This window comes from Oncorhynchus mykiss, chromosome 2, assembly GCF_057628025.1.
Source record: "Oncorhynchus mykiss isolate SJ-2025 chromosome 2, ASM5762802v1, whole genome shotgun sequence".
NCBI lineage: Eukaryota > Metazoa > Chordata > Actinopteri > Salmoniformes > Salmonidae > Oncorhynchus > Oncorhynchus mykiss.
This window is the reverse complement of record NC_143023.1, coordinates 21,000,230-21,011,721: the sequence shown is the minus strand read 5'-3', so window position 1 is coordinate 21,011,721 and position 11,492 is coordinate 21,000,230.

Genomic DNA, 11,492 nt, shown 5'->3' with positions numbered 1-11,492 from the left:
TCCAGGACCTTGAGATGCTTCTCACGGAGCCATTCCTTAGTTGCCCTGGCTGTGTGTTTCGGGTCGTTGTCATGCTGGAAGACCCAGCCACGACCCATCTTCAATGCTCTTACTGAGGGAAGGAGGTTGTTGGCCAAGATCTCGCAATACATGGCCCCATCCATCCTCCCCTCAATAAGGTGCAGTTGTCCTGTCCCCTTTGCAGAAAAGCATCCCGAAAGAATGCCTGGACATGCGCTGGCTTGAGCAGGGGGACCTTGCGTGCTCTGCAGGATTTTAATCCATGACGGCTTAGTGTGTTACTAATGGTTTTCTTTGAGACTGTGGTCCCAGCTCTCTTCAGGTCATTGACCAGGTCCTGCAGTGTAGTTCTGGGCTGATCCCTCACCTTCATCATGATAATTGATGCCCCACGAGGTGAGATCTTGCATGGAGTCCCAGACCGAGGGTGATTGACCGTCATCTTGAACTTCTTCCATTTTCTAATAATTGCACCAACAGTTGTTGACTTCTCACCAAGCTGCTTGCCTATTTTCCTGTAGCCCATCCCAGCCTTGTGCAGGTCTACAATTTTATCCCTGATGTCCTTACACAGCTCTCTGGTCTTGGCCATTGTGGAGAGGTTGGAGTCTGTTTGTTTGAGTGTGTGGACAGGTGTCTTTTATACAGGTAACGAGTTCAAACAGGTGCAGTTAATACAGGTAATGAGTGGAGAACAGGAGGGCTTCTTAAAGAAAAACGAACAGGTCTGTGAGAGCCGGAATTCTTACTGGTTGGTAGGTGATCAAATACTTATGTCATGCAATAAAATGCAAATTAATTACTTAAAAATCATACAATGTGATTTTCTGGATTTTGTTTTAGATTCCGTCTCTCACAGTTGAAGTGTACCTATGATAAAAATGACAGACCTCAACATGCTTTGTAAGTAGGAAAACCTGCAAAATCGGCAGTGTATCAAATACTTGTTCTCCCCACTGTATATATACAGTGCCTTGCGAAAGTATTCGGCCCCCTTGAACTTTGCGACCTTTTGACACATTTCAGGCTTCAAACATAAAGATATAAAACTGTATTTTTGTGAAGAATCAACCATAAGTGGGACACAATCATGAAGTGGAACGACATTTATTGGATATTTCAAACTTTTTTAACAAATCAAAAACTGAAAAATTGGGCGTGCAAAATTATTCAGCCCCTTTACTTTCAGTGCAGCAAACTCTCTCCAGAAGTTCAGTGAGGATCTCTGAATGATCCAATGTTGACCTAAATGACTAATGATGATAAATACAATCCACCTGTGTGTAATCAAGTCTCCGTATCAATGCACCTGCACTGTGATAGTCTCAGAGGTCCGTTAAAAGCGCGGAGAGCATCATGAAGAACAAGGAACACACCAGGCAGGTCCGAGATACTGTTGTGAAGAAGTTTAAAGCCGGATTTGGATACAAAAATATTTCCCAAGCTTTAAACATCCCAAGGAGCACTGTGCAAGCGATAATATTGAAATGGAAGGAGTATCAGACCACTGCAAATCTACCAAGACCTGGTCGTCCCTCTAAAATTTCAGCTCATACAAGGAGAAGACTGATCAGAGATGCAGCCATGAGGCCCATGATCACTCTGGATGAACTGCAGAGATCTACAGCTGAGGTGGGAGACTCTGTCCATAGGACAACAATCAGTCGTATATTGCACAAATCTGGCCTTTATGGAAGAGTGGCAAGAAGAAAGCCATTTCTTAAAGATATCCATAAAAAGTGTTGTTTAAAGTTTGCCACAAGCCACCTGGGAGACACACCAAACATGTGGAAGAAGGTGCTCTGGTCAGATGAAACCAAAATTGAACTTTTTGGCAACAATGCAAAACGTTATGTTTGGCGTAAAAGCAACACAGCTCATCACACTGAACACACCATCCCCACTGTCAAACATGGTGGTGGCAGCATCATGGTTTGGGCCTGCTTTTCTTCAGCAGGGACAGGGAAGATGGTTAAAATTGATGGGAAGATGGATGGAGCCAAATACAGGACCATTCTGGACGAAAACCTGATGGAGTCTGCAAAAGACCTGAGACTGGGATGGAGATTTGTCTTCCAACAAGACAATGATCCAAAACATAAAGCAAAATCTACAATGGAATGGTTCAAAAATAAACATATCCAGGTGTTAGAATGGCCAAGTCAAATTCCAGACCTGAATCCAATCGAGAATCTGTGGAAAGAACTGAAAACTGCTGTTCACAAATGCTCTCCATCCAACCTCACTGAGCTCGAGCTGTTTTGCAAGGAGGAATGGGAAAAAATGTCAGTCTCTCGATGTGCAAAACTGATAGAGACATACCCCAAGCGACTTACAGCTGTAATCGCAGCAAAAGGTGGCGCTACAAAGTATTAACTTAAGGGGGCTGAATAATTTTGCACGCCCAATTTTTCAGTTTTTGATTTGTTAAAAAAGTTTGAAATATCCAATAAATGTCGTTCCACTTCATGATTGTGTCCCACTTGTTGTTGATTCTTCACAAAAAAATACAGTTTTATATCTTTATGTTTGAAGCCTGAAATGTGGCAAAAGGTCGCAAAGTTCAAGGGGGCCGAATACTTTCGCAAGGCACTGTATATATATATATATATCACACACACGTTTACTTTTGCCCCTTTTTCGTGGTATCCAATTGGTAGTTACAGTCTTATCTCATCGCTGCAACACCCGTAAGGACTCGGGAGAGGCGAGGGTCGAGAGCCGTGCGTCCCCAAAACACAACCCAGCCAAGCTGCACTGCTTCTTGACACAATACCCGCTTAACCCGGAAGTCCGTTGCACCATTGTGTCAGAGGAAACAGCGTACACCTGGCGACCGTGTCAGCGGGCATTGCGCCCGGCCCGCTACAGGAATCGCTAGAGCGCGATGGGACAAGATCATCCCTGCCGGCCAAACCCTCTCCTAACCCGGACGACGCTGAACCAATTGTGCACCGCCCCATGGGTCTCCTGGTCATGGCCAGGTGCGACAGAGCCTGGACCTCTAGTGGCACACCAAGCACTGCAATGCAGTGTCTTAGACCACTGCGCCATCCGGGAGACGCACCAATACATTTGATCTATAATTTCTCTTCATATGGCAAAGATTAAAAAGGATTTTCCAGTAGATTGTCGACTTGATTCATGATGATAACTGCTAGCTAAGATTTGAAAGTAGTCCAATCAAAGCTACTGTAGATATGTGATTTGATGTGATTTTATCTGTGGCCAATGAGCCTTGAGCCTTCTTGGATGGGCACTTCTAATGTAACTCTATGGCAGCACTCAAGGGGTTTGAATATTCTATCTCTACCCTTAGACTTGGCTGTGACGTAGTGTCCCCATGAGTGACAGAACACTGAGTGTATGCGGCTTTATTAGCTCAATGAGATTATATATATATATTTTTTTTTTTTTTTTTACATTCTTTGCACACTGATATGTGACACGTGTTAATGCCAAAATAACATGCAAAACAGGCAAGCCTTTTTTTTGGCTCTGCCCCACCTGCCCTGAATGACAGGTTGGTGCTGAAGGGAAGACACAGATATAGAAATATACAGCAAATACCAGAGGACAGCCACTGGTGTGTCCACATTTACAAAAGGGTGTGACTAAATCTAGGTGTCAGACTTGTTACACAGTGTTGTTGGGGTCAAATGTCTATGATAGACGGGTCCAATAAAAAGAAAGGGGAAAGTGAGGTAGAACAGAGAAATAGTAGAGAGACATAAAGGGAGACAGTGGTAGAAAGAGAGAGAGCAGGGAGAGTGAGATACAGAGGAGAGAGACAGAGACAAGTGTGAGACCAAGAGAAAAGAGTGATGGTGAATTGAGGGTGTGTGTGTGGATTAGTGTGTGCGGCGGGGCCGGCAGCAGGCAGCTGAGCAGAACCAGCCAGCCCTCACAAACCAATCAGGCCTTCATTAGGCCGGGCGGGAGGGATCGATGGGCAGCCTGCATCAATTAAACAGGACCCACACCACACACACCTAGGTTACACAACGCTTAACACACCCACACTACACAACTCGAGACACACGCCTTCCCTACACAATGCTATACACAACTACGCTACGCAACACTACACACACCTTCAGGCTATACACACACACACACACACCTTCACTACACAATTCTACACAATAGTATAGACACACACATCTACACTACAAAACAATATACACACTATACTAAGCATATGCCTAATGTATGCTCACAGACCACAAGCACCTACACTATACACTAATATTCAACACTAGACACTATAGAACATCTGAATACATACACCACTATAATACACCATACATCCAGAGTAATACAGAACATTAATATGGGACACCACACACATAGGATATAGATCAGCTGCATTAATATGAAATGTTATGAGAATGGCAATTTAAATCACTGAACATCTTACAGACTGTGGCTTTAAGGTTTTAAAACCCACAATCATCTGTACATGTTTTTTAAAGTATTCTTTATCCTTGTATGATTGACGACAAGAAATAAAAACACTACAAGCACTATAAGGATTTCAGTAAATCCAGGCAATTTACAGACAGCGATCCACAAACAAAACGGACCATCTTTTAGGGGGAATGTCTGAGTCCTGATAACAAACAATGAGAACTTTCCAGAGCATTACCTCACAACGAGGCCTCCACTCAACCCGTGATCTGTCCAAACACACTTTGAGACTCACACAAACACTCACAGCATCGATAACACCCAATTACACACACGCTCGCACATGGTGGGTCCTGAACACACAATTACACGCGCTCCGGACAAACTTTTATGAACACTCAATTACACACGCGCATAAATCACCAACCAAGCGCGCACTCAGCGTGAACACACACAGGCAGGCGCATGCACGTGGGATCACAGGCAGGCGCATTCCACTCACTGTCCCTGGCACAAACCATAGGCTGAAATAAATTCTACAAACAAAAACTCACCATAAAATAAACGTGTCTGTTTTCGACGATTACCGGGCCACGCTTCCTGAGCCCTATGCGTCACCTGCGCAACGCGGCATTGACACGTCAGTCTCCCACGACTAACGCAATGTGACAGTGTTTAGATTATAATATCTGGCCCGTATTACTGAGCATTAACGCCATTACCGCGCCCCGCCCTCGCCAGAGACGTTCAGGTGGGCCATTCTGGGGCTGAGAGAGAGAAAAGATGAGGAAATTGAGAAAATCCATTGGAGGAAAGAGCGAGGATGAAAACAAGGAGAGATGTGTGCATAGGAGAACAGAAATGGTCAAATCAGTTTAGTTCTCTATTGGAATAGTATTTTGGTGATTCTGGAAGAGAATGTAAACATTTTACAATTAACTGGGTAAGATTGAGTCTTTTTGGTTGATTTGATAGTTTTCAGAGGGGTTACTGTTTGAAGGGTCCTGGACTGGAGGCCCTAGTACTGTAGGCCATTTAATGAGCAGATTAACTTGCCACCTAAACCTGGACGCATTCAAAAATATCCATACTCTCAATGGAAAGGGTTGAAAAGATGCTCTCATTAAATGGTTGTGTGTGTGTGTGTGTGTGTGTGTGTGCGTGTGTGTGTGTGTGTGTGTGTGTGTGTGTGTATGTGTGTGTGTGTGTGTGTGTGTAACACAAGAGAGAAAGAGAGAGGGGGGATGAGTATGTTTTCTTTACTTTAGTGTGGCGGGGGTGGTTTGAGGTAATAACAATAACTAAATGGGGAGCCAAACCCAACCCAAGCCAATGGATATAAAGCTATTTTAATAATGAACAGCTGAACAAGCACCATCACTTTATATGATTTAGTGTTTACACTGAGCCACGTTCCGCTTCATATTGCTTTTCTCAGCCTTCATTTGTTTCTCACAAAGAAAACACTTATTATCTCAGCCTTGTTGTTTTAATTAGGGAAATTAATACATACGAATAAATGAATATGGCCTGCACCCTCCAGACAGTAGCACCCACCCAGGCCTAGCTACGTCCATGCCTCCCTGCCTGGGATGTATTTGCGCACTGTAATTAACACTTAATAAGTAAGTGATTCATTATGATTAGTGTGCGGATTTGCCGTAATGGCCTCTCTCTGTGCTAGCAATCAACCTCACCCTGTTTACCCGTTCGTGGATCTCTCTATCTGTCTCTGTCTTCACACACGCTCATCTCCTCCCCAATCTGCATATCCGCCACTGTTCTTCGTGCCCCTCCATCCCTCTGTTAGTGACGGAGGGCCATTGGCTGTGTCTCGCTCCATCCATCTGAGCGTCATTAGCCAAGCAGAGACTGATGCAGGCTGGGGAGGAACCGGGGCCATCATCACACTGAGGGATCACTCACTTTTGAAGGGGGAAGGGGTGTTTAAGGGTGTGTGTGTGTGTGTGTCTGTGGGAGTGGGGGGTGATCCCTTAATTTACTTAACAAAAGGCACATCTCAATAGGTGGTCCAGGAATGACATGACATGGCATAAGTGTGTGTACATTACTGTATCTGTACTTGGGCTATTTTATAGTTTTTCAACCGAAAAGGAAGAAAATAGCTGAGGGGGGGGGGGTGTATAGAGGGGTTTGTTGGTGATTATGTCAATAATCAAAGGGCTATGCCAAAGGGTTCTGGTAGTGCTGAATTTAGAAGAACAAGAGATACAACTATCCACCAATACATTATTTCAGGGTGGTGAGAGAGAGGTGCATGGACCTTCTACAACTCCGGGTTCTAAACCCAAACAATCCGGTTGAAGATCCAGGAGCTATTCTTGACAGCAGTTTACCTGGGTCATTATATACAGTCAAAGAACAGGTTGTTTTTTTCTCCCCTTCCTTGCTCCTTCCCTCCCTATAGAATGTTCCTCACCCTCAAAATAATTTATTGGTCATTTTAGCCCCTTTGGGAGCATGCGGCGATCAATTCTCTCTTCTCTTCATGATGGTCTTAGCGCTTGGCCACAGGAGTTTGACCTTCTCTAAGAGATCTATCCATTTATCTGTCCATCCTGCTACCTACCTATTAATGTTTTCATATTGCTTCTGGGTTTCTGGCGCCTGTTGACGATAAAGACTCGTGTTCATCAAGCCATTATCTCTGTCTGTTTGTGCAATTATATGCCCTGGTCCTAAAGCGGGGCCAAAATCAGCCGGGGAAGAAAATGACGGGTCATTGTTGAGAATATGCACTTGAGACAGAGGGAAACACATTGTGTGGGTTGTGATGGTGGGATACAGGGAAGAGCAGGGTCAGGTTGAGAGTAAATTACATATCACATTACCTAGTGAGGGTCACCCAATTCCTCCCAATCTTTCACCATCCTCACCACAGTAACAGCTCTTTCTGTTTGTCCGTCTATGCACCTGTCTGTTAACAGTATTGTAAACATTAAAGCTAATGTCCAGGACTCTATCAGCAGCAACAGTTTCAAGACCTTGGACAGCAACCCCAGCAGGCACCGGCAGACTATAGTCACCTTTCAGCACTGGACAGCAACCACTCATTAGTAAAATGTCTGTTTTCTTGTATGAGAGGACCATTTATTGGCAGGCATATTACAATTGTTGCTCTCAGTATTTATATTTAATCTCTACAAAATAATATTGATAACAAGTATGAAGATCTTGCCTTTCTGGTTTTGCTTTCATACCTAGAATCACCTATATAGACATGTCACATGGTCAGACATGATCAAGTGTAAACAACTGTACAAATAGATGTACTTACAGTGGTAGGCGGACAGACTCAGTCATCTCCATGTTGGTCCCACAGGGAGATTGCTGACAGGGGTTTGACTTCTTTCTGAGAGAGGTCACAACCTGAGAAAGTACAACCTGGTTCGGCTATAGTAAAAACTAAGTAAACATAATAACACGTTGAGAAGCATGGTAGGACAAGCCTACTGGAGGATGGAGGGGAAGGGGTAATCTGACATGGTAGTGAACATAATAACACGTTGAGAAGCATGGTAGGAAAAGCCTACTGGAGGATGGAGGGGAAGGGGTAATCTGACATGGTAGTGAACATAATAACACGTTGAGAAGCATGGTAGGAAAAGCCTACTGGAGGATGGAGGGGAAGGGGTAATCTGACATGGTAGTGAACATAATAACACGTTGAGAAGCATGGTAGGACAAGCCTACTGGAGGATGGAGGGGAAGGGGTAATCTGACATGGTAGTGAACATAATAACACGTTGAGAAGCATGGTAGGAAAAGCCTACTGGAGGATGGAGGGGAAGGGGTAATCTGACATGGTAGTGAACATAATAACACGTTGAGAAGCATGGTAGGAAAAGCCTACTGGAGGATGGAGGGGAAGGGGTAATCTGACATGGTAGTGAACATAATAACACGTTGAGAAGCATGGTAGGAAAAGCCTACTGGAGGATGGAGGGGAAGGGGTAATCTGACATGGTAGTGAACATAATAACACGTTGAGAAGCATGGTAGGACAAGCCTACTGGAGGATGGAGGGGAAGGGGTAATCTGACATGGTAGTGAACATAATAACACGTTGAGAAGCATGGTAGGAAAAGCCTACTGGAGGATGGAGGGGAAGGGGTAATCTGACATGGTAGTGAACATAATAACACGTTGAGAAGCATGGTAGGAAAAGCCTACTGGAGGATGGAGGGGAAGGGGTAATCTGACATGGTAGTGAACATAATAACACGTTGAGAAGCATGGTAGGAAAAGCCTACTGGAGGATGGAGGGGAAGGGGTAATCTGACATGGTAGTAAACATAATAACACGTTGAGAAGCATGGTAGGACAAGCCTACTGGAGGATGGAGGGGAAGGGGTAATCTGACATGGTAGTGAACATAATAACACGTTGAGAATCATGGTAGGACAAGCCTACTGGAGGATTTAGGGGAAGGGGTAATCTGACATGGTAGTGAACATAATAACACGTTGAGAAGCATGGTAGGAAAAGCCTACTGGAGGATGGAGGGGAAGGGGTAATCTGACATGGTAGTGAACATAATAACACGTTGAGAAGCATGGTAGGACAAGCCTACTGGAGGATGGAGGGGAAGGGGTAATCTGACATGGTAGTGAACATAATAACACGTTGAGAAGCATGGTAGGAAAAGCCTACTGGAGGATGGAGGGGAAGGGGTAATCTGACATGGTAGTGAACATAATAACACGTTGAGAAGCATGGTAGGACAAGCCTACTGGAGGATTTAGGGGAAGGGGTAATCTGACATGGTAGTGAACATGATAACACGTTGAGAAGCATGGTAGGAAAAGCCTACTGGAGGATGGAGGGGAAGGGGTAATCTGAACAAATGTTAGAACATAGAGATCATATTAAATGTTCTAATTCTTAACTCTATGTGTTAAAATACATCATTATGGAAAGGAGGGTCCTTTTAATGACATGAGGAGAGGGGATTTCAAATCCAGGCCCTGCGGTCCAGAGTACTGCTGGTTTTCTTTACTCCCTGGTAGTTCATTGATTGATTAATGTCATCGATTACCCTCCTTTTTCCTTTTTCTCATCACTGTGATGGTTAGTTTGTTCTTATTTACACTTACATAGATAACCGTACAGAACTTTCACCTCAATACCTCTCGTTAGTTTCATTCTACAACACACACACTCTCTCTCTCTCTCTCTCTCTCTCTCTTCCACCCATGGCCTTTCCATTCTCATCCCTCTCTCTCACGCCCCTTCTCTCTTTCCTCTCATTCACACCCCCTTTCTGTCCCTTCCAATCTCCCTCTTCCTCTCTCTCCCTCTTCTCTGGCTCACAGGGCAGTATTATATATTCCAGTCCCATGCTTTGCATGATTTGGGCAATAGATGAAGCCATATCCCTCTCTCCTCCTCCGTCTCTCCCCTCCCTCTCTCTCGCCTTGTTGTTTAATGTTTCAATTTGGAGGAAGCAAACATTCAATCAGACAGATTAACTGTTTAATGCATGTCATCAGTCAAACTGTCTAGGAGAGGGGGGCCCCTCGGCCTAGCGCTTTCTCCTCTCTCCCCCCTCCACCCGGGCTACGTCCTTCTCACTCCCCTGCTCTCCACGTGCCCACTGTCTACTCTCATTCAGGCTGGCCCATCCAGCTCCAAGCACAGACACAGCAGTGTACACACACACACACACACACACACACGGTCCACACTGATATACAAATAAATATATAGCTTAGGCAAAGCGTCAAATGTGCTCAGACACACCAGTACACAGACGGAATAAAGACGTATTTGCGTGTGTGTGTGTGTGTGTGTGTGTGTGTGTGTGTGTTTCAGCAGTACATTCAAACATTCAGTGGGATTCCGATGCCACATATCTTGATGTGCTAAAGGACACGTGGTGATTCACTTAGGATGGTAAAACTGCTTTACACAATTAAGTCACACTCTCTTAACAGACGACAGTCAGACACACATACACATCCCGCAGGCCAGTGGACAGGGAAATCAAAGTGACATGGATGTAGAGCAAGGGAGTGAAAGATTAGAGGAAATGAAAATAGTAAAGAGGAAAGAGGGAGAGAAGGAAAGGGTTGCAGAGCGTGGTGGAGGTGGAGTAGACTGGAAAATAGGGCCAATAGAGACGTGCACTTTAGGAATGAAATGAAATACACTCTAGATGCAGCCTGAGTTATGAAGTGTTATTGTAATCAAGACATTTTCAACTGTTAATTTCTGTTAAATGTTTTTGATGAATGAGTATGAATGTCAGTGTCAATGTACATCTGCTTACAGATATCATTGCAACAGTTATATAATTTCCATTAAAACTTCTCTCGCTCTCATTTTCACCCCTTTTTTTTAAACATGCTCGATCTTGATCACTTTCACTGCTCCCCATCTCTCTGTTTCTCCCTCCCCCTCTATCCCTCATCCTTCCTCCTCTTCCTCTCCTGGTGCCCCAGTGCATCCCCCCTCCCCCTCAACCCCTCCCCCCCACTCTCTGACCACAGCGCTGAGGGATGGTGTCTAAACCAGGTAAGTATTGACAGGGAGCTCCAGTGACATGAGGAGAGAAGAGACAGTCAATGCCCAGACACACAGGTCAGGGGTCAATGACAAAAGGTAGATGTCCTTGCCCGGATAGAAGAGGGGGTAGGATGGAGAAGGGAGGGAGAATAAATGGAGAGAGGGAGAGAGGGAGGGAGGGAGAGAGGGAGAGAGAAGCAATGGACAACAAAATACACAGAACAAGTACTGACGTGTAAATGTGAGCCCATCTCAGAGGAATAAGACAATCCGTTTCTGACACCTACACAAATCAATGGATTAGAGGTCCTCATTATATATAGAACTTTCACACAATCAAATAATCCCACAATTAGTTGGATTGATCTCAAATTGAGAGAAAGTATTGAGAGAGATGGACTGAGACAAAGAGAATGAATGAAATGTTAGCTAGGAGTTGACAAGAGTGGGTATGCCACTGGACTAGGATTAGGATGAACACACACACTCACACACACGGTATGTATTGACACAGAGGGAGAGTGTCAGTGTGT